Source organism: Chaetodon auriga, chromosome 24 (assembly GCF_051107435.1).
Source record: "Chaetodon auriga isolate fChaAug3 chromosome 24, fChaAug3.hap1, whole genome shotgun sequence".
In the NCBI taxonomy this organism is placed as follows: Eukaryota; Metazoa; Chordata; class Actinopteri; order Chaetodontiformes; family Chaetodontidae; genus Chaetodon; species Chaetodon auriga.
Window position 1 is genome coordinate 9,878,610 of NC_135097.1, and position 26,709 is coordinate 9,905,318.

The 26,709-nt window shown below is 42.2% G+C and overlaps 1 protein-coding gene across 24 annotated transcripts in view; it reads left to right on the plus strand.

Annotated features, from left to right (window-relative positions):
* The window catches only part of ptprda (protein tyrosine phosphatase receptor type Da), a 348,556-nt gene that overhangs the window by 127,439 nt on the left and 194,408 nt on the right, over nucleotides 1-26,709 (plus strand). For all 24 annotated transcript variants that reach the window (XM_076724731.1, XM_076724735.1, XM_076724734.1 and 21 more), the window contains exons 5-7: nucleotides 6,981-7,053; nucleotides 11,400-11,510; nucleotides 20,815-20,858. The gene's annotated coding sequence lies outside the window, so the exon portion shown is untranslated. The remainder of the gene's footprint in view (nucleotides 1-6,980; nucleotides 7,054-11,399; nucleotides 11,511-20,814; nucleotides 20,859-26,709) is intronic.

Consider the following 26,709-nt stretch of genomic DNA (forward strand, 5'->3'; position numbering starts at 1 on the left):
ATCCATCACATCCCCTGGCCAGTAAGTAAAAATGAGGCCGAAGGGGGAAGATGGAGGGAGAGTGAAAGAGAGACATAGGTGGCAAAAGAGAGGCAGGAAGAAGAAGAAAGAGAGCATATTGTGTAGAGACAGAGAGCCTCAAGAGTGATTCAGCCATTGTTACTCATCCCCTCCTTTTTGCAAGAGGGCTCATGTCATGAGTATTTTAAGTACTCTCCATTCCGTTGTTCTCCTTTAATCCTGTTAGATAACTCTCTTCCTCCCTCCTCCTTCTGCGCCTTTCTTTCTGTTTCTCTTCTTTCCTCCTCCGCTCCCCGCTGCCCACTCAGCAAACGGCGAGTCTTATGCTCTCTGCCACAAAAGAGGCTAGAGTGTGCCTAAACAAGGTAGAAAAAGGAAAAGGGAGAGGAAGTGAGAGCATGAGGGAGAGGAGGAGCGCGGGAGAGGGAGGATGACAAAGATGTGGCGGTACTGGTAGGCGTTGGAGAAATCTGCTGGCCGGCGCAGGCTCATTTTTTATGAGGAGGGATGAGTGTGGACGAGAGCCAAGACAGTGGCGAGTGAGTTGTGAAGTGGAGCCTGCACCGCGTCTTGTAGTTAAAAGGAAACGGGATGGAGCTTGAGTTGATTTGAAATGCATGTGAATCAGACGGCATTGTAAAATTCGAATTTTGATATCTGAAAGAGCTGCCAAACAGTGAAATGTGAGTGTGTGTCAATACTTTGGACAGCCGAATTAAAATCCAAACTCACGCCTCACGCACACACATCTCACAAAAAGACTGATTGTTCTGACAGAGAAGTGCCTTTTGTAACTTCAAAATCGAGCCTCCTTTTCCCATTCCCTGCTTTTTATAGAGTCCCATGATAAGAGGTTGAATCACGCTGGATTCACACAAACAATACGTGATGCAATGTTTCAAACCTGCCTTGTAACTGCAATGCAAAACCAGCAACACTCCATCAACCTCACTGGAGCCGCTTCGACTTCACAAGAAATACATTTCCCACAAGCCCCCCGTCCCCAGCCCATCATTTACATGAGGACAATTACAAATGAGGGAGTTGTCGAGCAGGAGCCTGGCACTGTAGTTCATTTGCCAAGACGAGGTAGCCACTTAGCGCAGGTGAGGTGGGGCAGCCACATTCCTGCAGCTACTTACATGCAAAAAAAATGGGTCACAAGAGCGGAGGAAGAATTTGCCAGAGCAATAGCACAGACTAGTGGTGAAGGGTCAGAATGGCGTGAAAGCAGTGGTCTTATGTCTGTGCTGTGGATTCGAGAGTCTGTTTGAGGAATATTCAGTCAAATCTAACCACCCTAATTTCAGCTATCACTGAAAGTGGATAATTCCCTTTGATACATGGTCGCTGCCTCCTTGAACAAGCCTAACCTTCTCATTCATACTCTGACCAAATGGTTTTCTTACAGACTCCACTCTTCCTCCCACTGCCAAAGAAATTAATTCAACACAAAGAGGAGGTAGGTGGGGCAGGCACTCGTGCCGGGAAGGATTTGCATGACCCAAAAATGCCCTGCCTCTCCTCCGACTCCATAAATCAAAGGGAGAGAGAGAATCCCCCGACGCCTCCATTCTTTGTCCTCAAAGGTGATAAATTGATCCCTGGTTGGCTAATAAGCAGAGGCGCAGGGAGGCCCAAACTTCCCAAAGATTTATGCGGCGACAAGTGGATTTATAGAGGAGGAAATGTGAGCAATCTGGAGAACAAAATCTATTTACTTCATTCCTTCTCTCAGTACTCATGAGATTTTAGATAGGAACTCCTGAGGGAAACCCAGGGGGTATGAGCATCCAAGAGGTAATGGATCAGGACAATAGAAATAGAGTATCTGTCATGGAGGCGATGAATGTGATGGAATTACCTGGTTTTGATTGATGAACATGTGTTTCCAATTACAAAGAATCTCAATCCATGTGAATATGCCCATGACTTTGGATGGGCCACAACTCAATACAACTCTGAGTCGATTTTGTTCCCCGACTTTGCCCTCCTTTCATTAAATCTGATCTGATAACAGAGCTGATTGCTGGAAATCAAAATAATGGACACTTAAGCATTCTCAGGTTTGTCAGCAGTCTCACCAAATGAAGGGAGGCATGGATGTAGAAGGCAATCAAACAGCTTGCAGCCTTTGCCAGGCATAAGAGAAACCTTTTAAGGCAACTCAACCAGTCATTTTAATGACGTGAGATGATACGCCGACAGGAAAAGCAGTCTTTTAAGAAGATGATCAATGCTATCATCTTCTCCAAAGCTGACTGGAAAAAAGGGACAGAATGCAGTGGCGTAGAGTTTCCTAACAGTGCCCAAGGCAGATGGAGCTACCCTCCTTTCCTTTCTCTTCATCTAATTCTCCCACTTTAGGCTTAATGTGTTTTCCCTCGTCCTGTCCTTCCTCGCTGCCTCTTCCTGTTTCATACTCTGTTTCATCATCTCATCTGATCTCTCACACTTTACCCTCTTTGTCATTTCATCCTCCACCGCCTAACCCCTTTCTCCTTTTCAACTGTACGTGCTCTCGCTCTCTGTCTACCGCACACCCTCGCTCGCTGACAGCATGCTTATCCTGTTGTGTTGATGAGATATTTGAACGATTAGCATTATGCACGCTGAGCAGATTATGATAGCCTTTAGGGAGGAGCAGTTTCAGCATGATGGAAAGTTTTCAGCATGATAGGAAAGTCTGCTGATAAGAGGGTTTTGACTGCAGACAAGGTGTCATACAAGGATGCACTCACCTTTTCTTCACAGCAGCAGCCATCCACATTCCTCAATCTAAAAGAAAGATGGACAAGAGAATTCAGTTTGCTTCAGAGCTGTCTATAGTGCTTACGTGCAGGGGAGAAAATTTGACAGAGGACAAGAAATGCGGCTATTTATAAAAGGATTAGCAATTACATTAAGCGGAAGAGGGCCGCCAACTGCCTGATTTATAAATAAAGCAGCAACACATGGCCATTTTTCACACCAACTATGCACATAACTCATAAGTAAAAGTTGCAGCTTCATGGAGCGCTTTTTAGAATTCGGATCTTTGAGTTTGCATGGCAACATTTCTCACCGAGACAGCTCACATGGCAAATGTGATGTCCCGTCAACATCAGCCCGACTATCGCAAACATATGCAAATGTGTCTAAAATATCAAACCTCCTCCCACCCAAAGCGTATCTTTTTTGGGTTGCATGACGCCAATTCTGAATAGACATATGATGTACTATATAACTAATTCCATCTACGTCTGACAGTGACGCTACCCTGTGCCACTGTGGCAGCTGTTGGTACAGAGAGAGAGAGAGAGGGGGAAGCGAAAGGCAGATCACTTCCCAAATGCTCATTTTTAGCCGGCTTGTTTGGGCACAGCGCACCAGCGCTGACGAGCTGAGCACAGAGTTTTTGACACAATGGTGTCAAAGTCGAGACTGTGATGTTCAGCTCACACAAGTGAATAGCGTCGCACCTGCTGGCAACATGCAGACATAGACACAAACAGACTGTTATCAAATCGGCGTGGCAATTAGTGTGTTTGGGAGTGCTGCGAATCCTAATGACACATTTGCCTTACATTGTTTCAGTTGAGAGGCTCTCAGGGAGATGGCATATGGAATCTATTGGAGCTGCTGAAACAATGTGGTAATGGTGCTGCTATTCAGTCAGCAGTTTGGAACTAATATAGTAGTGTTGTTTAATTCTGATAAATCATATTACTTCAGTAACTTTTAACTAGAGCTATGCCACAATGCTTGAAACACGCAGGAGAGTGAAGTGAGTGGAGAAGCAGATCCGTTCTTAGCTGCTACGTAATGTAAGAGTCGCTGTCTTGAGAGTTTTGTTTCTCCTCTTCGTTCGTTCTTGTTCTCAGAAATTATTTAACAGATGGGAGCCTCTCTGTTTTCTGTGCCATGCTGTGTCAGAGCGGAAATGAAGTGTCTTCCTTCAGTTTGACAGTTTGACTACAGTAAAGCTAACAAATATATAAACTTTAATCAAGTAAAGATGTAAAAGCTGGCGTTACAGCTGCACTAATCGATTTTTTTTTATGTGAACCATGAGTCTAATGACGACAGCGTACGTGCATTGTGAAAGGTGTCCTCTGTGGTAATGAAGCCACAGTGAGTTAGTACCTGACTTAGCGGTTTTTCTCTCTTTGTTACGGTTTTATGGCCCACAACTTCACTGTTTTGGTTCACTGTCACCGCTCTCATTAATGTTATTTCCACTTGCAGCTGTTTTCAGTGAAAAAGCTTGGCTAAACCCACTGCCCAGCACCAAACTGCAGGCAGAAACAGTTAGCAACTAGCTGCTGAGCACAGAGTGGAGTATTTTGCAGCTGAAGAGCTGGTGGACACCAAAAGAGAACTAAGGGGTTGTGAATATGAGGACTCGCATTTGCCGGTTGGTCAGAAACATGAATGAACCAGTGCTGTTTCTGCCTGGTGTGTAGATAGTTGGCTGTTTAAGAACCAGTTCGCCACATCAACTCTACACAGTGATCATATTTACATCTTTTTTTCCTGCTGCTCTCAAGTGATTGAAAAAATAAGCTAAAGCAGGATTAATTTCAGCCACAGCACTGAGTGTTAATTTAATATTTCATTGATTTTAATGGTTTTGTCATAAAGAATATTGGATTCAGTATGAAGTGTGTAATTGGGTGGCAATTACGTGAGTGACATTCAAGTCACTCACGTAAGTACATAAAGAGTACCTGCACAGTACCTGCAATGAAGTGCTACACCAACTAGTACTTAGTATTTAGTGTTCAGTATTGGGCTCTATTTGTAACTGGACAGTATATTAGTTGACATTTCAAAAGTGTGAAATTGTCACTTTTGGCTTGGAGCTGGTTTTACTTTGGTATTGCAATAAACACTGACTCCATGCCACAGTCCATTTCCTGTGCTGCTTATACAAGCCTGATGGCGCTGTAATTCCTATGCTTTGTCAGCAGCAAAGTGTGTTGTAAATTACAGTCATTTATGACTGGGTGTGATCTTCCCAGCATTCAATCAGAGCACTAAAAAAAATAAACAAATAAGGATGAGATTTTTTTTTTTCTAACTGCTCCCACTTGACCGCCGTTTTAGAAGTCGTGTATGGATAAGTAATATCTTCACCTCCACCTCAACATTCTGGTGGTTTTATGAGTCGAGCTGGTGCCTCTGTTGGTTACTGTTCAGGGGAAGGTCATAAACAGGCGATTTATGCCTGAAGTGCGGCCAGGAATGCTGATGCTATTGTCAGAGAGCAGAGATACTGACTGGTTCGACTCACATTTAATGGAAACTGTAAAGTCCACAACTGCATGTCCTAACTCACCCTTTTAACAGTATGTGCTCACACAGAGAAGGAGCTAACATAGCAGACGAGAAGATATATACGGTGGCATAAGGAGACAGACGGATGATAACTTTGCACCTTGTGACACTAAAAGCAGGCGTCACACTTTCAGCAACTTACATCACATTTCCAGGCTAATTTGACGTCTAAGTGCACCAAGTGCGCTGCCAGCGATCAAGTTAATCGTCACATGAAAAAGAAACCAGAACACTTCATTAGCTCTCAGTCTTCCAGTGGTGTCTGCACTTGTGCAAAATATTATTCAGCACAAACACATGATTTGAACACAACCTCACAACAGTGATCTTGAACACAACACCAGCTAATGTGACGCTACTGCACCACCTGCTTTTTCCACAGCAGTTATCTGGACTTTTAATCCACCATTGTTAAATTATGGGCATTTTAATTGCGATAGACAGGGTCCATTAGCATAGCTTCTTGGGTGGCCATGGCCATGTTTCTCTAAATCATTAGGCTAATTATACAAGCTAATTAATCAGTATGCTTGGAATGGGCTGCGTGAGCAGGCACTGCTCTTTGTTGGCTTGCATAATGAAAGGAGTCCATTTTTAGATGAGGAAAATGAAGAGGGGGAGGGAGAAAGAAACTTTGATCTCCAAAGTAAACATATGATTTTTGCATATCAAGTGCTTCGGCAAAGTGGGAAGAAGAAAAAAAAAACTTGAAGTAGGATTACAGATGCAAAAGTCAAGCTAGATTCACATTTAGCAGTGCTTTGAAGATGTGGAATATTGCACGGGCACAGCAGATAGGAGAGGTAGTGTGTGCCACGGTGCCCAACGTCCAATTATCACCGTCATTGTCATGCAAGACAAATCCAGGCTGTCAGTCATTTGTGCCACTGTGACGTTTGAGGACAGTCAAGCAATTTCAATCATGTGCTCTCATTCTGTTCCTGACACGAGCTCGGTCTTAGAAATTGATAAGGTAAACATGGGAGGCGGTTAATATTGATGTGTGTGTGTTTGTCAAAGCCCATCTGTGTGTTTCCAAGGATGAGGAAGACCTCTGCGCTCCTCGGACATTATTTAAGGTCCCCTGTGACCCTATTATTTTCCAGTCGTCAATCTGAAACCAGTCGATGGCAAAATCAATTAAGCCTCCACGTATGTGCAGTGTATGGTTATCACTGGGCGTGTATTTGTGTGCGTGCGTGTACATCAGGTACATATTCATGCTTTCTTGCACACAACTAAGGGCGTATGAGAGTGAGTCACTGTCAGAAATTATTACTTACAAGCAGACATAACCAAACATCCTGCTATCCTGTCTTCAGTACGTGGTGGAGACACTGTCAGCGTTCAGGCAGGAGTCTATTTTTAGCAGCTCTCATTATGCACAACGGAAAATCACCTCCTCAAAGTACATGAAGCATGTTTACAAAACCTAATGGGACTCTATGCTGATAACGCAGCAACCCGTAGTGGCTACAGTGTGTGTTGGTTGATGCTCATCCCCATGCATCTCAATATGTGATTATGTCCGCTAACTCAGCATTGATTGATTGTGCAGTGATCTAAGTGTTCAGCTGTGAATGGACAACGGCACTATACACTAAAGCATGACGTTTCCTGATCTATCTCTTTCTCTCTAGGGAGATTCTGAGGAGTTTTCTTCTTTCATCACTCTGGTCCGAGGCAGCAATCGCAATAGATTATTCCAAACGGGTAAGATCCACCTTCCTTGAAATTGTGTTATTTAATGAAACGCTCCATCTGTGACAATCACTGGTGACCAAAATCCGGTTTTCGATGTTCGAATGTCAACAATTTGATAACGTCAACCCATAGAAATCAAATCAAGGGTCAAACAGTTAAATGTCATTAGTATAGATGCATGTAAGGACAGAATACATGTCTGCACATGATCTATTGTTCAGTCACAGTAAACTGATTTTACTGACTTTTATCATCTCATGTGAAATAATACTCAAGCTTGACAAACAAGTTAAGTTTGATTTCCCTTTTTTTTTTGGAGCCAGGCAGAAGGTTGAACAGTAAATGCCCTTTTCACTGGCTGTGTTTACAGTATTAATACAGTCGACTGTCCTGCTATAATCACATTTCAAACATTTGAACAGCGTTTTCCTCCTGGACGTGTACAGATCACTACCAGTGCTGCTGTTGTTGTGCTTCTGTTCTGGACTGATGCTTAATTGTGGACACGACACTAACATAGATTTCACCATGAAACTGCACCAGTTGATGACTTACTATTTTTTGTATTAGAGGTTTTCCAAAAACGTATGCTTAAATGTGCAAATGAAGCATTATTCACTCAAATATGTGCTAATTAGCATAGATTTCCAGATGACAAAACTGAAAACTGGATGAAGCTTAGTTCAAAACTTGTTTCATTTTGTTTAGATATTAGACTCACAGGGTTTTTTTTTCCAGAGGGAATTTTGGATACCTCTTTTTATCACTCCATAAATCAGGGAATAATGTCAAAAACCATGAAAAAAATCCATTTTCACCGCATTTTTAGGAATAAAATGTAATATAAATCATGCTATGAAAGCTAGATGAACAAAGCCTTCTGGAAGAACCTTCAGAAGAGAGATCAGAATAAAACTGCAAAGTTTGATGTGTGTAAGTGCTAACGATGTGGAGATTTCTAACTCAGGGGATGAGGAAAAACTTGAGATATGTATTGTAAAAGTCCATCCAATTTTAGTCCAATAGTAAGGCTACAGGTGAATATAGCAAAATTACAACCATCCCCAGCTGATTACTCAAACAGTTATCTTTTCTTTGTAATATGATTTAATGTTTAAACGTACAAAGGAGGCATTATCTAATTAAACCTTCTAATTTGCATGAATTTCAGAGGAGAAATCTGAGCTTAAATAAACACCTAAATCTGTATTTTGGATGTTTTCTTTACACTAGTCTGAAATATGAAATGTTATAGGGGCAAAATAGCCCAAAAATCTTAAAATTGACCATTGCATGAAAAAACAATGTTTTGGCCTCTAGTGTCTGGCCTTAACTGCTTCAGATATATCTGGTATTGCTCAGGATGGCATAATGACACATATAAAGCATGCTAATGGTGCCCTCTGGAGTACAACGATCTCCACTGCTGCTGCTGCTGCTGCTGCTCTGCTGTTTGCACAGCGGATGTTTTCACTTTAAGACGGTGGAGATGACGCATCCATTCGCACGTCTCACAGCGTTTTGATAGAGGACTGACAGGTGCTTTTAGCACATTGTTTTAGGCCCAAGTACACATGCAAACACCCTACAACAAGAGGCTTCCTGGGAAAAGCCAGCAATAATTACAGTAGGTGACCCAAATAAAAACACAGTGAATAATATTTTCACTCGAACGTAATTGCCTTCTTCTGCATCATCGCATGTAAAAGTAACACTTTACACAACACTACAAATGCTCGACTATACTGCAATAAATTAGCACGTCTCCGGTGAAATACCCCGAGGAATAACTCATCGTTGCCGTCATCATAATAATGTTACGGTAATTAAAAGTGCAGTTCACGTCCTTTGGAGGCGGCGTGGAGTTATCCTCTATCACAGTGCTGTTTTTCAGATCAATGAGGAGTGCTGTGGTTTCCCCCAGAGGACTTGTGGGTGCAGCTGTAATTGGAGCGTTTGTGTTACTGCGAGTTACTGTTCCCTGGGCAGAGGCCAGCGTACACCAGAACATTCCTCTGCGCGTCCACGGGATTTCCAATGAACTTATCAAATGTACCTGCAAGGGAAGCTTCGCCTTGTGCTACTCTGAGCTCAATTTATGGCACTGCTGTTCTAACCCACTGTCTCCTCATTGGGACCCGGCCCTGGCTTGTATTTCTTATTATGGCCGGCAGCCTCAAATATATTCCCAAGCGTGTTAAATGGGTGTGTGTAAACACCACGAGGCAATGATGCTTTTCACTCAGAGCATTTCACACATATGATGCCCCCTGTCCCTTGTGGTGGTGACTGTGAAAATTTGTGAAAATTTGTTGGGAGGCTCAGGTGGCAAAGTGATTCAAATTAAAGATGACAGCGACAAATGTAGCTTCAGTGGAAAGGCAAGACAAAAACAGTTAAGTACAGACAAGTGAGTTAGACTAAGTTTGGGCCTGAAGTATTGTAAATGACAGCGGCAAAATTGTCACTCTGGCAGTCTGTTGGAGGCCATTTGAATGTCCTGTTCAAGAACCATTAAGGCATTAAATTTAAATTGAATCTGCTGTTTCTTCTCAGAGAGAGAGTCTTTAAAACCCTTGTTAAATCATGCCGTAGTGCTATTTACTGAGAACGGTGGGTACGTAGGTGCCCTACACCTGTCACATGGAGTTGTGTTATATAAAGCAGAATTTGCAGCAGTAGGCAGGTGACCTGGTTTAGGATAGCAGCAGCCAGAAAACTTTCCAAAGACAACTTCCTGAAACTGATAACGGCAAATGAGATGTGACCTGTTTAACAGTGAAAAATGTTGTCTTTTTACAGCAAAGACTGTTTATAATTGGGGGGAAAAAAAAGTGACGTGACCGAGCCATAAAGCACTGCTGCTGGGCTGAACGATGCCTCTTAATGTTAAGAAAGCTTTATATCCTGGGGAAAGTATATTTTGGAGTTCTTCCAGTGGTATGTGTGGTACGACCTAACTGACTACTGGTCCTTCTATCTCAAAGGGTCAGTGCACCCCATATAATTTTGCCTCCATACTTCTTAAATTTGATAAATTGTGTTATGGCGAGCAAAAAGTGTGTGTGTGCGTATGTGCGTACATCCGAGCATGTGTTGTGGGCCAGCCCCGGATGCGATGATTTATTATACCGCTTGAAGGGACTTGTACTTTCATGAGGTCACACGAGTAACATGGCAGTCAGGCAAAGCGCACTGTTCTCTCTGGCCCTGCTGGCGACAGGGAGGCATGCCAAAACAGCGAAAGCAGATTCCAGTTTGCACATATTCAGGTACAAAGCTAAGTATATAGTCATTGTGCAAACACACACACCTACTCACACACGGACGGACGGACGCGCGCGCACACACACAAACAAAATCAAATACTGTAATCCAAGCTTAATACTGCTTTATCACCTGCACAGGAGGCAGACGTTATGCAAATGCACATAAGCTATTCCAAAGGCATGTCAGACTTAGGCCCTGTCTTTAATATGTCTTTTGAGAGGTTAATTCTATGCAAATACAGCCTTGTGAGTTGAGTTGAGGATATTTTTCTAATAGCACTAAGGGGGCTGCCACCCAGATGCAAAGTGGAGTCTTTTAGATTGACCTTGGATGATTGTTTTGAGCGAGGATTTTCAGGTTTTTTTTGTTTTTTTTTATTGCAAGCAGGAGCCTGCACAAGCCAAAGTAGTTCATTTCCATGTTCAGACATGCGCTGAACTCATATTATGGCAAAAGCAGGTGTACTCTGGCACGCACTGACACAGATCTTTAGAAACTACAGTCAAATGTGCCAAATGGCAGTAATATGAAAATGGAGCAAGGCTGAAGTGAGTGAGCTTTCTGAGTTACAGACACAGCTTTGGTCTTCTTACATTCCCTCACAGGTGTCGTTTGTCATATTGTGTGAAGTATCAAAAAAGAAAGGGGAAAAAAAACACCTGCAAGCCAGTTTTCTTGAGAGACACAATGCACTACAATAAAAAGAAAATAGGGAAAAAAATTGAACATATCAAATGTGACATATTTGTGCTTTTCCCCATAAATATTCCCTTTGCCTGCTCTCTGTGCAAATACAAGATTTGAAAAACATGCTGATATTAGAAATACATTTCATCCACTGATTTCTTTTGCTTTCAAATGATGGACTAAGCCTCTCAGGCAAACAGTGTGTTGATGCGAGTAGATTTCGGGGCTGTTATCGACAGAATGGCACAAACTCGTGTGGCTTTATTTCTTTTCTATATGACTTTCCAGTTATGAATACAAACTGTGTAATGTGTAGTTTTTTTTTTAGCTTTGTGTCATATTTTCTGTTCATGTTTTAGATGCCAACCTTATCCCGCTGACTCTTTCTCATCTTCTAGGTGGGGGCAAAGGGGGCATTCATTTCAGTGGTGTGTCGGCGAGGTAATACTGCGGCATCGGGCAGCATGCTGGCACCTGCATGAACCCGAACAGAGAGGCCTCATTTCTTGGTGAGTTGGACAAGTGTTCTTTCAAATTGGCCAAACCTCGCAGTCCACAGGGCAGCTGTTTGCCCTCGTCGCAGCTCATTTAGCAATAACTTCATCTCATTCATTTTTGAGCAAAAAAAAAAAAAAGAGCTTAATTGCAAAATAAGCTGCAGCATATTTCTCTTCACTTTAAGCTCTTAATATGAGAAAAGCAGCTTTCGGAATAAACTGGAACAGCGTCTTCATTGAAAAAGCACAGAACAGTGTGGGAGAGCCTTTTTAAAACCAAAACCGAGTCTTTGTTTTTAATGGAGATGCAGCCTGTGATTTTGAGAATGGGACAAAAAGACAGCGGTTTTAAGTGTGACAGGCACATTCATCTGTTTCATTGAAAAATTTTGTAAAGATTCTTTTAATTTACTACATTTCTCCATGTGCCCGTCTTTGACAAACACAAATAACAATTAAGAATGTCATGAGTGGTGCTGTCAGAACTGAAAGTCCCTACCAAACACATTTTCAATTCATCGGTTTTAGATAGTTTTATTGGTGAGGTTTAGACCTGAAAATATGTCAAATAACAGCATGTTCTGAACCCTTGACGTGCTCGTCTGCTACACTTTAAACCCACATTATAGGATAGAACTCTCAAGGTAATTGATCAACTCCTACTGGGAGCTTCAATATGAGTGAAAAGTCCAGAGTTCAAACTGCATTTGTGTACGTACATATGAAGAGTCAGCCTTGTCGAGTGCAAAAAAAAAACAGGCTTCCTGTTGTATTTCAAGAGTTATTAGACTCAGTGGGACAAAGAGCGACGAAACAAAATCAAAGGCTGAATCCTTCACCTTTCATCATCTTTCCTCTGGAGCACTTTCTCACATATTAAAACCTCCAACTTCCATTAATCAAGGTTTTAGTGCTTTAGAAGCACCTGACACAATCTGCTCATATGATTGTAACCTTTTACTGTACATTAGAGCCTCTTTAAATGCACCATCATTAGCAAGAATGTGTGGAATCAAAAAAATTCTTTTTAATTCTCGCCTCCTCCGCCTGCTCGGGGAAAAAAAAAAGACCAAAAAAAAAAAACTGAACCGTAGTTTGAGGCATTTAAATTTCATGTGGAGCTTTTCCGAGGGAAGAGGAAATTAATTTGTAATGAAACAACACAAACAAAGAAGATAGGGGGGGAAATGGGAAATGGAAACAAAGACGAAGAAAGAGCTAATCAAGAACTAACCAGACAAGTGGAGACAAACTCTACGGCGAGTTCAGGCGGGATGGGACTGCGGATAGAGGAAGAGAGAATGAGGACGAGCTCACAGAGGGACAAACACGACAAGACTCGAGACAAGCTCACAGGCAGCGTGGCCTAATGTCTGTCTTCACGGACATTAAATTATTGACGTCAGACAATGACCATCTCCGCAATTTACTCTCACTGTCAGATGAATACACTCCATATCTGAAAATGCAGACATGAGATCAGATTAAAGCATTACGAACATTACAAATATATAAAGTTTAAAAATAGGCATCGGCGCCGGGGCTGCATACATCATTCTAAGTAGTCCGAATGTGATCATGGGACAAATTCAAGGAATTGTTTCCCGGATCTGACGAAGGTCTGAAATACTCAAACCCCGTTCTCAGAAGAGAAAATCCCTCGCCCTGAGCCTGTGCGATGATGTAGCTGAGAAAATACATTCAGCGGGGTATAAATATTGCACGGTGAGTACATGGGAGGCTTTTTGGTCGATGAATTATTACAAAGTCCAGTGGCTGTATGCCAGCCTCAGAGTATATCTTGCTCAGCTTCACCCTGCAATAAGCTGTGGCTGGGGAATTGTGGTTATAGGCACGCCACAAATAACTACCAACGATACCAGGAATCCATCACACTCATCCCACATGTTGGGTGCTTACACTTGAGTGCACTCAGCAACAGCCGGTTAGCACACACACACACACACACACACACACACACACACACACACACACACACACACACACACACATAGAATTGCCTGTGAGGCCTGAGTCAGGGCAAGAAAGCCCTCCAAACATGCGGACTGCAGTATAGACAGTTTAGAAACCATCATGCAGTATATTCTAAATTCTGCTTTTCCATTCCCTCCATGGACACTGTGAGGAGGTGCTGTCAGGAGGCAAGACTGAGTAGGAAAATGTTTACTCGAATATTCACCTCCAGGATGCTTGGATGGATGGTTCATCCCCCAACAGCGTAAACCATGCCAACTCCTCGCACTCACTCTTAAGAGAAGCAAATCTGGATGAGCGATGATGAGTCTATTCGCTCAACATCAGTAGAACAAGGTTATGAAATGAGCCCGTCTTCGTCTTCGTCTTTTTTTTTTTTCCCGCTAAATCACTTTTCATTTGCGGAGAGATAATCATGTAACTCAGCCGAGCTTGAAGTTAATGGTTCATGCATCTGATTGTAGCGACACAATGAGAATAAAAGAAGATCAAAATAAGCATCTAAATGGGAAGGGACTTTCGCTCGGCGCGCTGTATTGTCGAACCAAAGAAATGTCGGGCAGGTTGTGTCTTTTGGTGATTAGCAAAAAAAAAAAAAAAAAAAGCATAATCCCCAGAGTGCTGACATATTTCTTTTGAAAACCGCCTGTCTGAAAAAGACAGATAGGCTCTAGAAAATGGATCAAATCTGTTTCATGTCAGATAGCAGTGAGGGGGTTTCCCAGGGTGAATCTCGACTAAGCCACAAACAGACAGGATTAGAGATTGAAGTACTGGCCATAGTAGATCAGGAAAATGCAAAAAAAAAAAAAAAAAAAAAGAGGAAAATATTAAATGATTAGTAACAACTTATGATAGCACCCAATTCACGTATTTAAATACAGTACATCCTTCTGCAGTACACGGTGGGCTCTGTGAATCAGCAGGGCTGTTCAGAGGCACAAATTTCTAACTGTCCCCAATTTGTTGGAATAAAAGTGGTAATTCTTTCACATGACACTGCTATTGTGATTAAGAGGAAAGAAGTGCAGGAAATTTATTTTATTTCCTCTGCAAAGGAGGAATAATTTTGCAGCCGAGCCGAGCCACAGTGTGTGTTTAATGAAATGCACGGATTTATCTCAAGGCGCTATGGGTAAGGTATTTAAGTCTGGTGCATATTTCATGACCGTTAACTGCACTCCGGCTGCTCATTACTCGTGTGACAGGTAACGGTTGTGCTACCTTCTGAAATGCATTAGAGGATCTCACCCTCATGCAAATGCAAGCACATGTGCACATGTACAGGCATGCAGAGAAACAAACACAAAGGCACTAGTGGAGCAGAAAATAGCATTGGTTAGTTCTTACAGACATGAATAATTACATGGTTCCTCTTTCCGTATCTTAGCGCAAATATTTGTGGTAAATGTCCACGTTGCAAAAGCAAGTGTTATGATCCGTTCAATTAAAAGCTCTGCATGCTTAATCCGATTACAATCCCCGAAAGGAATGAAAGAGAGATGTTATTCCACATCCCCCTTGGTATCAAACTTTTGGGGAAATGCCATTTTAGCAGTTTGAGCCGTCAGTGAATATCCTGGCTTCGAATTGAATCATCAGATGTAGATATTTGGCTATTCTTCAGCCAAATGGTGGTGCTCAGCCAGCCTTTATCGAACGTGACACAACCACAAGATGGTGCTGTGCTTCACCATTTGCCCTGCAAGGCTCGAGCCAGAGGCTCCCATCTGAGGTGATTTACCTCCCATCATGAATGTGACTGGCCTCCATTCATTTTGATTTGCTGTAGCCTCGTAGATTTACATGCAAATGTTAAATAGATACTGGGAATCTTAATCAATGGCGTGTTGCATTGGTCCTCCTGCACAGAGCTGCACAGGTTGCAGTAACTTAGCTGTAGCATCCATGAATACACATACATCTCTAATACTGTGGATTTTAATCCTTTTCTTAATTATCGGGTGAAAAATATAGACATTCGACCGAACATCAAATAGGGAAAATGTAAACCAAACATTCAGAATGAATTCACTGTGCAGAGGATTGACTTCTCTCCGTGAAGCTGTAGATTTGTGCATAAAGCTGGCATGGGGACATAGATGTATGCACATACTGCAAGCAGCAGGAGTGTTGGTGAAAAAATAGTTTGGATTGAAATTATAGTCAAATCCAGTAGATGGCAGTCTGTCAACACCGAATCTTTCCACCCACTCTGTCCTCACTCCCACAGCTCCTCTGGTAGGTGTGCCTCTGTCATCAGGAGAGGTCCCTGACTTGCAGTGTCTAGCCTGCGCGGTGTGACGGGTGAGCGCAAAGTGACAGCGCAAATGAACTTTCATTGCTGCTGCAATGAAGTGGACAAGCTACTCGGATGTGGCATAAATAAATAAATAAATAAATAAAAACATTTAAAAAGCACGTGGATTAGTGCCTGCATGGTAAAGTCGCACACACCTCTGCAGCGTTTTCCCCTCCTTCATTTTCTCCTCTTTCATCCATCGCGGTCCATCTCTCTCACACTTGCACAAAGCCGAATGGCGTCACCACCCACCACACGCGTGCGCACACACACCCCGCATAACACACACACACACACACACGCACACACACACCTCCTCGCCATCTGTCTGTGCAGCGGCCCGTGTCTCTGGCACTGGGAGCAGTTGGGAGCAAGAGAGTGAAAGAGAAAGTGTCTCTTGGCTCTGTAGCCCTGAATCCCACTTCCTCTCTTCTTTCTCCTGCTGTGCTGTTGTCTATCAAACGGTCTCACGACATCACGCCGTCCACTGATGGGGCCCTCCCTTGCTATTGTAACACCTTTGCTTGATGCCATTTGGAGAACAATCAAATTCTCCCTCTTTGGAACCTCATGAGCGAAAGTGATGGCGGATATGTGCTCGGTGCGTTCAGTGATTTCACTTCACAGCTATGAGAGCTCATTTCAGCTCAGTTCATTAACTACAGGGTACACATTTCCTCGCAAATGTTAAAGCCTACAACTCCACAAGAGGAAAAATAAACATGCTTGATTAGCTTATGTATTAGGCGTTTGGAATTAATGCCGCAGATGGCAGAATCGCGCTCACTATTTTCTTGAGAGGCAAGAAACATAAAGGAAAAGAAAGTCTATTCACGTGCCCTGTGACGAGGCGATCACTGAATCTGGATGCTGCTTTCCGGATGTGCTTACCTCTCCTGAAGTTGTCAAAAAAAGCTGCACGACCTTTAGTGCAAGTTCCCTGTGTATATTTGACAGTTTATTGAACATGCAAAATAAAATACATAAGAAGCCAGAAATCCCAGTATCTGCACACAACACAAGCCCACAGTCATATATACAGGTGATTCTTTATCGTTGAGATTGTTTTCCCGCTGTACAAGATTTCCCTCTCTTTTCAGTGAATTTTCATAACCGTGCGGCTTTACAAAGAGCTTTGTAGGCAGCTTAAGTAATTTGGACAAAAAATGCATTCCCTCTCGCTCAGTCTCCTCCATTTAGACAGCAAGCAAAAGTGCCTTCATACCGGTGCTATATTCAACTGGAGTGATAAGAAATGGCAGCTATCAGCAGGCGGTTTGGAAGCCGCATATAACTGTTATTGTGTGTGTATATATAAAAATTGATTTATGTGGCCTATCACTTAGCAGGCGCAGTATGTGGATGAATATGGGCTAATATAATATTATGGAATGAGTGAGAGGGTTAAGGGAAGGGCCAGGCGCCGCCTCAAGGTGAAAAAAGTATGATCAAAGTCCAAAGACATATAATAAGACACGTCACTACTCCACGAAAGACACGATATTTCAGTGTTGAAAGCAATGTGACACTGTCTACTCGCCGCATCTGCAGAAGGAAGACAATATTGGTTCACACAATCTGATGGTGCTCCGTGGATGTTGCGTATTATTTTCAATTTTCAGCGACGCATAAGGGTGCTGTCTATTTGGAAGAAAAAGGGGGAAAAAAAGATGTTTTAAATATATGACAGAAATACAGAGACTGTATTAATGTTATTGGCTTGGAGGGACTTCTAACACCTTCCTCCCAGCGAGTCAAAATAATACAATAATATTAAATCAACTAATTTCACCATTAACTACAAGAGACAAAATCATTTCAGTCGTAATATCTTAATGGAACAATGGTACACAGAGCCTCCATTCAGCATTAAAAATTGAATAATCAGTTGTTATATTTGTGGGAAACATAACAAAATGGGGACAATTTGAGTCACCCTGTTTCTTTTTAGATAATAAATGATTGTTGCTGCCCTGAATGAGAGGCCCAATGTGTTATGCTCAACCGCAATTACATTATGGGCTCATTGAACTTTTTTCCTTTTGTGAGGGTGGGAAGGACGGTTGGCAGAGATCATGTTTAATCATATTTACCTCCATAAAGATTCTGTGTTTCTCAAATCCCACATAGGGAAGTCTCAAATGAAATCTAAATGTGGGGTAAGAAAACAAAGCAGCCTCCATCTCCCACAAAAAATGTAAACTATGCCCGCAAAAAGAAAAAAAGGAGTTCAAGCTGTCCAAAATCTAAAACTACTTAAACCTAATAAATGCGTGCATTCATGTATACGACGTTTGTGTGCATATTTAACCACAAAAACCAAACTCGCGATTTCAAATTTTGAACAAAATCTGACGCCATTCTGAAGGGCTTTATTTGCAGTCTTGTAAACAAATCATAGATCTGAAAAGCTACTTTTCTGTTATGAATATCGGTCTCTCCTCCCCATTAAATGCAGTAGGGAGAAATAGGCTTGGCGGTAGCAAACAGCCTCATGTTTACCCCTTGGCGCAGAGCTGGTGCCATGTCCAGACTTGTAAATCAGGCCCATTGAGGTAGCATAATGCTGATGATTATGACAGCCAGTCGCATGGGAGTGATAGAGGGACGTTGAGTTATGGGCTTGGGGAGGATGCCCAGAACTGAAGAGTCTCACAAATGGAGAAGCACTTTCACCAAAACACAAGTCCCCAGATGGGGACTAATGCTGCAGTTGGCGGCTGTGCCACCCAAATGAGTGCACATTAGCCGCTCAGAACCCACAGAATAGTGAAGTATGTTTGTTTTTTTTTTTGTTTTTTTTTATTTCACAGCTCTGCCGCTTCACTCTATTACCGCTAGATAATATTTCAAAAAACACACAGACTGAATAAAAGAACAGGGCGCAGCCAAAGTATTTTGAAAGTGCTTTGTATTGCACTGGCATGCAATGCATCACTTAACTAGATGACTTCAGGATGGGAAATGCATTACCGTTCACTGTATTACCAAAGAATGTACTGTTTGCATTCTGCTTTATTCATTCTACTCGTCTTTGCGGATGAACGATCATTCATTCACATTGATCGCCAGCCATGATAATATAATCAGGCGTAAAGCCTGACAAGGCTGGCCGGTCCGATAGATCAGAGCTGCTGACAGCAGAGCTATGCACAGGTCATAAACCCTCACCTTCCCTGTTTGACCCCACATCAATTTGGCTCTTTCCAATATGAATGCAAATAACAATGCATTTTTGGTGACATGTTTATGGTTATCTCTGTATCGCTGCTCGCTCCGCCTGCTGCCCCTAAATGTGCTGATGTTACCGAGTTAATGGGATTGAAAAAGGTAACCTATTGCTCACTGGTGGTCAGCTCGCCACTACCCGCCCCTCCGACACTTCCCCAAAACGTAAACAAAAGCGTCCGCGCATGCCCTTGCTCACAAACACACACACACACACACACAGTCACACCTACATGTCCTCCACCCCAGTCACTTGTGTATGCATTGAGCTGATAAGTACTGCGGTTCATTTTCCCCATGGCAAAGCACAGTAAAAAACTGGGGAGTAATAATTGCTTTGGGGGGGCGAGACGAGGATGGCTAAATATGCTTGATTGCCTCCTAAGCTTCGGTGCTGTGTAATGAAATATGGCTGCTGCAGACAGGGGCTCCCGTGCGATAGCTTTCTTGTCACTTTCTCACTTGCTTCCCCCCCCCCCTTTGCTCTCCCTTCCTGGCATTTTCGTCTTTGCTCACCCGTTGCCTTTGTTACAGGATGGAGTCCATCAAAGCATTTGTTGCCATTGAACACTTATCTTAGCTATAATGTAATAATTACGGGGGCCAAATCCAGCCTAATTGAGTATTCCTCACCACATCAAAACGGCAGGCACCCTAATATTCCTCTGTTCTACAATTTAATTTGTGGATTCATTAGCATGAACAGGGTGTATAGAGAGAAACCAGATAACAAGGAACTCAGCAAAACACACTGTTGATGAAGTCAGGTTGAAGGGGCGAGTAACAGGCATATCCTCACCTGGGTAATTATATTACCCTGTCATTTACATTTTAGGACCCTAAAACTCCAAATTAATGATTCTGTTTCCACTAATATCCATAAAGAGCTTTTAAGGTAACTAAACGTGGAGTTGGCTTGTTTGCTCCCATTCCTGCTTTTACTTAAAAACCAGCAAACTCCATTTGCACTGAAAATTGACTCTGAATGAACAGGAATGAGAAGTTTTGGGCAGACAGACGATTGTAACATTCATAATCATCACTGCTAATCATCTCATTCGACTGCCATAAAGCCCTACAATAACGTTTTAAAAGATAATGAGTCAAATTAAAGCTCACCCAGTGTTGCTGGGGAAAAAAATAATAATAATAAAAAAAAAAATGTTTATCCCCAACCCAGTTTTGTTGAAATCACCCAAAGCACATTTCTCCCTGTTGGTTAAATAAGTAGCTAATCATTTACAAGAATATTAGTCCACAGGCTTGTATGGGCACAGCAGCATCTGCTAATGCATTTAGCAAGGAAATAGCCTGAGAAAATCTTCCCAGCACATTAAATGTAAGACTCTGCCCCCCCCCCCCCCATCCCCCACCCCATTTTGCTTCCAGAATAACTCACAAGCCTAATTTGTTGTGCTACTTAAAGGAAAATGTAATTACACTTGTTTTCATTATAATTCACAAAGCCAATCGATAACTGTGGTTAAGTCATTCTCTACTGCACATGCAATTTTATGTTCCTTCAACTGAAATTTGGTTGCAAAACAAGTATTCTGTCTTTACTATATGTTGTCTGCATAACGGTGCTGATTAAATCAACTAATTAAATGAACAAATAAGAGCTTTTATGGCAAATAGTGTACAGTAAACTTTATCGTTGCTCTGTTTAGTCAGCGATCCTTGTTGTTTCTAATAAATGTACAGAAAATGACTGCTCTTTACTCTGCACAGACAGCTTGATTAAGCTATTCATCCCCATTTTGCTCCTCTTTGTCTTTCTCATTTATGCAGTTCTCTTTCCTGAGACGTCAACCACAGGATGAGGCCTGCGGCAGGTAAGGGACTGAAAAGAATAGCTGATGAGCTGAGGGCGAGAATGATCTGATCTCGGTTTTGCATCATTTCCCATTTGCTCAAATTCCACGCGACACGCCGACGGCTGCTCACATGCTGTGTTTTTCTTTACGTGTTCACATCTGTCAGTGTTTCGGAGCTGATCGTGAGTTCAAATATCCATCTTTGTTTAAAAGAGGAGTTGCCCATTTGGAGCTAGGAGGATACGTCAAGCGATATCAAATCAAGCGCTAAGCTGAATCTGGACTCCAGCTCAATCCCTCCCATCTCCTGACCTGCAACGGGGCGGCGGCAGTGGTGGCGGGGGGGGGGGGGGGGGGGGGGGACACAGACTATATCTGGCAACCTAAACCTTTTTAAAGTGACTGAGAGAGTGAGGGAGACTGACTGGCACTGATGGGACCAGACTAGGACTGTGCGATGCTGTGCTGCACTGCGCCCGGGCCTCACAAGCCTGATTGATAGAGTGTGATGAGACTGTCACTGAGCAAGGAGAGCAGCAGTGAGATAGGCTGGATGGAGGGAGGGAAGTGGGCTGACCAGGGTGGAGAGATAGAGAGAAATAAATTTGAGAACATGTGAAGGATGAAGTGGGGGAATGAAGTGGCTGGATGGAATGTGTTTCGGACACATGAAGGATGGGGAGGTGGAGCGGGGGGGGGGGGGTCACTGATGGAGAGGTGAGTCAGATATTAGAAGGCTGAAGGGCTCGGCTGATATGCAAGTTAAGTTTGGCAGAGACAGATTTGGTTGACTTGATATGTTTTGAAAACAGCATAAAATCTTTAAAAAGTGTGATTTATTTAAAATAGAAATATTCCAGAGCAATCATTGGACAAATAATGGTTGCACTTTATTTAAAGCGTTGGAAGATGAAAGAAAACGTTTCACTTAATTCTGGCATCAAGTCATGCAGATACTTTTATCAGCTGAATAAATAAAATGGAGATGAATGACATTTTTAATTTGGCGCTTATATAATTACAGCAGTAATTACTTTCTACTGAAAAATAGTCCCTATGTAACTGCTCGCAGTGATTACCCAGGCTAAGAAGGGCACATTTATTTTGAAAATGCTGCTTTTCACCTCTGTGAGCACTGCAAACTTCCATCCACTGCCACTGTGTTGGTGAACTTTAATGTGAAAGCATTTAACGTATATGCAGAGAAATGAACAATTAGGGCCTCTTTAATGGGAACATCTGCAAAGAAGTTCATGCTGAACATCAAGGCAACATTTCCGCTCTCCAAATGCAATTAAGTATGTAAGCTGATCACACAAAGACAACGTTAGTATGTAAAAATATCTCATGTTGGAAATAAAGTCAGAATTGGCAACCTAAAAAATCTAAAAAAACACACACAGTTATTCAGCTCTTACTATTTGAGTTACAGAACTGCATATTTCCTACCACTGTGTGTTCTCCGAATGTCATAAATAGTTTACTGGCTTGTTTATCAGCCTATCAGCACCTGCCTTGGACACAATATTCGATCTTGTGGACACATGGACTCTTGGCAGTGAATGGAATACAGGCTGAGCTAAAGCCCTGTTCTGGGAATTCCACAGTTAGTGATTTCAGACTCAATAAAGGCACCATGTTTTACTTTTATCCTTGCCTGAGGAAAAGAAGGCTGACTCACCAGAACGCCAAAGTTATTATTAGTGCCTCACATGTGTGGAAGAGAAGCTATGTGTATGTGCGTACGAGTGTGTGAAAGACAGAGAGAGAGAGAGGCTGAGCTCCAGCAGCAGTGGTAAGTGCATGCAGGAGCAGCATGAGGATCTCTTATCTGCCGCCTGCCAAGCCCTGACCGGGGCCCTGACTCCTGCACTCCCCCCCCCCCCGCCTCTGTCCCTCTCTAGCGGGGCTTCCCAGTAGTCTGCTACAGGCAAGGCGGCCAGGTGAAATGAGCAATTCCCATTCAGGGACAGGAGCGCTGCGCAGACTCGCCCTGTGAAATGGCTGCTCACTTTGGCAGATCAATGCACTCTCTTTCCCTCGTGCACTGCCGCTGAGTGATAGCCAGGAAGAAAAAGCAGGGGAAAAATGAGTGTGGGCAGAGAGAAGGGAGAGGTGGTTTGTGTTTGTTTGTGTATATGTGTGAGTGTGTGAAGGGGGTAGGGTGTTAGCAGGGCATTTAATGATATTTGCCATGGCTGCTCTGAGTGAGTGCTGTTGGAGGAAAATGGGAAACGCTTTGCATAAACTCAAAAGACATGCAATATTGCTGTTGCCTCTCTGGAAAGAGAAAGTCGCGTTCCCAGTCCCACCGGATATGAGAATATTCAGCTGCTCAACTGGAAATTTTGCCAATATGAATGATATTAGTGACTATCATATTAACATGCTTCGCTATGGCAAAATGAATTCTGTATCTCGACAGTGATGAAACTCATATTTCTATCATCGGCACAGGTTGGACATACAGTTTCAAGGGCAATGCTGTGAGATGAAATGAGCATTATCTAGACTAATTTTCTACCAGATAATCGTACAGACTCAATAACCTGTGGATTTCTTTCCTCTTTTTTTTCATTACTGTGTATGTATTTTGCATACCGTGTCTTTGTTCTGCACTCATGATGATGCAGAAAGGAATAAATCAGGATTGTGTGCAGGCTGGTGTGTGCCTATCCAGTGATGCCAAAGATACAATGACATATCCATATATTCTAGATCTATATATGAAAGTCCTTAATCATTTGTAAAAAATGAATGATGTCTTGTTTATGATCCTTAGCATCATTACTGGAAATTCATATTATATTCCATATCAAAGAAGACCTATCGTTAGACTCAGCTCTTTCTCGTTGTTAAATGTGAAGCCCTAAATAATATCTGGCAACAGATGATTTCAACAATGCACTTCGCTGATTGGTTATTGGTTACATCACTGGCTCTTGCTAACATGAGCGCGACTTTCAGTGATTCATGGTCACGTCTTTCATCTATATCTCAGAACTCACCCATAAATCTGCCACTTGTACGATCAACACAATATTTTTCTCATTTGAACAATGACATCAGATTTATGGTGTAAGCTACAAAGCTGCGCAAAGTATTTGAGATTTTGAGTAAAGTGCTGCTATTATTATCATCAACATGAATACAGTGAAAGTTATGCTCAAGCCTGGCAGTGAGATTACATAATCTGTCCAGACTGTCAATGCTATTGACCGAGTCTAACAATTTATGGTTAATAATCTGTACCGAAGGAAAAAAAAATCAAATTGCTATGATCCAGATATCAAATGTCTCTTCTTAATGGGAAAAACGGGCAGAAAATCAATGTGCAGATCAAGAGAATATGTGTTACAATCCCTGTATGAGCGTATCCAATGTGAAGACCACGAAATGCCAAACACAGACATAGTCACAAGTCTCTTTTTGGGCACTCTAAATGAAATTAACTGTTTTGCTTACAAAGACTGCAAACCTCTCCAGTTCTGCTTCTGTCTACTAAGCAGTTTTTGTTGCTTCTTAGCAATCTTTCTCTCTGTTCATTGGGCAACCACAAGGCAGTATACTGGGTCCTTCACTTTTTCTATTGTCTGTGTTTGGGTTATGCTGAAGACACGGTTCATTTTTTAATTTTACTGTCTTAAATGTTGATGTTTTCAATTCTTAACTCTCCTCTTCATGGCAGTCTTACCAAGCTATGAAGGTAAAATCCCATATCTCAGTTTAAACTTCACTCATATTCTCTACAATCTCTAAATTTCGTCTTACAGTGGCACAGACCTTTTGAATAGCTCACTCATTGCATTTTACTAAAGTCTCATTTGCTTGGGGATTTATTTGGTGATGTTTTGTAGTCTGCAGGGTTCCTGTAAGCATAGCAAACAGCTGTGCACCTCAGTGGAGGGGCAGATTAAATTTTATAAGAAAATGAAATCACCTTACTCCCTCTTGTAAATCATCAAGGAATGATAGTCTCTAAGCAATCCAGGCCACTTCAGATTCATTAAAGTCTGCTTGCCAAATCCATGGTGACTTAAAATGACATACTCAAGAAAGTGAAAAAAATCAATACCTTGATGAATGAGCAATGACTGAGAGATCTAGTCTGAACAAGGAAGTAAAGAAGCACTTGACCTGAAGCTACATTTTATTCTGTGTGTGATATAAGGACGAGCCTTTTACAGCCGTGTCAGAACTGCAGCTGGGGCCTTAATCATTTGGTAGAACACGTACTCTAATGTAGAAATTAATTTTTACACTTTTACTGTTCAATTTTATAAGCTCATGAAACATTTCCCAATGAATTCAAACGGAGGGCTAACTGACTTACAGACAGGCCGAAAATGAATGACTGAAATCTCTATTGCTTTCAATGAGAAATTGAGATTTGATGATGCTAACCTTATATTGAAGCATATATATTTCACACATGTGGCTTACAAATTGATTTAACCTTTATTACCACTGCTCAGAGATGTCCCTTATTACAAAACTAAGTCAAATACTAGTACTGCTTCTTAAAGGTAATCTATCATCCTTTTCCAGTTCCAGACTCCTGATTCTTTCTTTCCACAGTCTCAAGTCTCCCAACATCAGTGAAGCTCCGAGTTAAAAATACAGTCAGACCTATGCAGACATGACAGCAATAAAGTGCACTTGATTGCATGGTTGAAAGTAAGGACAAGGAGACAGAGGAGCACAGGAGAAGAAAACAGAAAAGAACACAGCCTCTCAGCTTTGATCGCGCTGAACATCTTGAAGTTAGAAAGTCGCGTTTGTGTGCAGTCTTGGCAGAGGCAGGTGCAGGAAGCCTGAATCTTGGTCATCAGCTGTCAAGGCAGTAATGAACAGTGTTTACAAGTAATACCATGCGCTGCCACATTTCAGGGTGTGAAATGTCAAAGTGTCCATTTTCCCGGAGCTAGTCAGAAGCAACACTGTCAGGGCTTCGGCTGTAAACAATAGGAAAAGAGACAGCGGCAAGGAGCTTTCTCTGTTTCACCCATTACAGTCAGACTGAGTGGGAAAGAGTGGTAGAATGTCAAGCCCAGAAAAATAGAGATGCTCGCAAAGGGTAGAAAAAGTGGATTCCAAGTGGATTCCATTTGGCAGACGCATAATGATAGGTGTTAAAACAAAACTGAGGGAAGGGAAAGCAGGCGAGGCTGAGAGACGTGCACAGAAAGACAGACAGAGGATGCCAGACAGACAGACAGACAGAGAGACAGGCAGAGAGACACCTGCTGTTGCATCACCTGCTGTAATAATAGTGTTGACATTCAAATGGAAAGCTCTGACAATAGGAGCTGGCTGAGGCAGCACCCAGTATGCAAATAAAAAGAGCACATCAGGAAATATTAGCTAGCGTCAGGACTTTTCATACGCACACACTGAAAACCACTTGACCCTTTGGCATCCCACAAGTGCTTATGTATTGTGCGTGTGTGTGTCTGTAAGCACAGTTTACACATTAAATGAGCTGATTTACCACTTGTCTATTCATTTCATACTATCTGTGCATCTGAGGTTATGAATAGAAGTGCGCTGGCATTGTATTTTTGTTTATATACTGTACATAGTCGCAGTGTGCTGAAGTTAATTATTTCTCTGCCTTCCAATGCAATTAGTCAGAGCTGTGTAGTGGTGTATAGGGTTTGTTTATCTTGATTGGCATTCCAATTCCACTCACTCTTCCACTCCTGTCATGCTACCTTGAATACGCAGGTTAAACATAATTCAAAAACGGAAAGGATCATTAGTCGGCAAATTCATTCTTGACTCTCCCTTTCATGCACCCCACATGGCCCCAAAGGGCCTATCGATCAAAATCAGATTCAGCTGATATCACATTCACCATTGCACATAT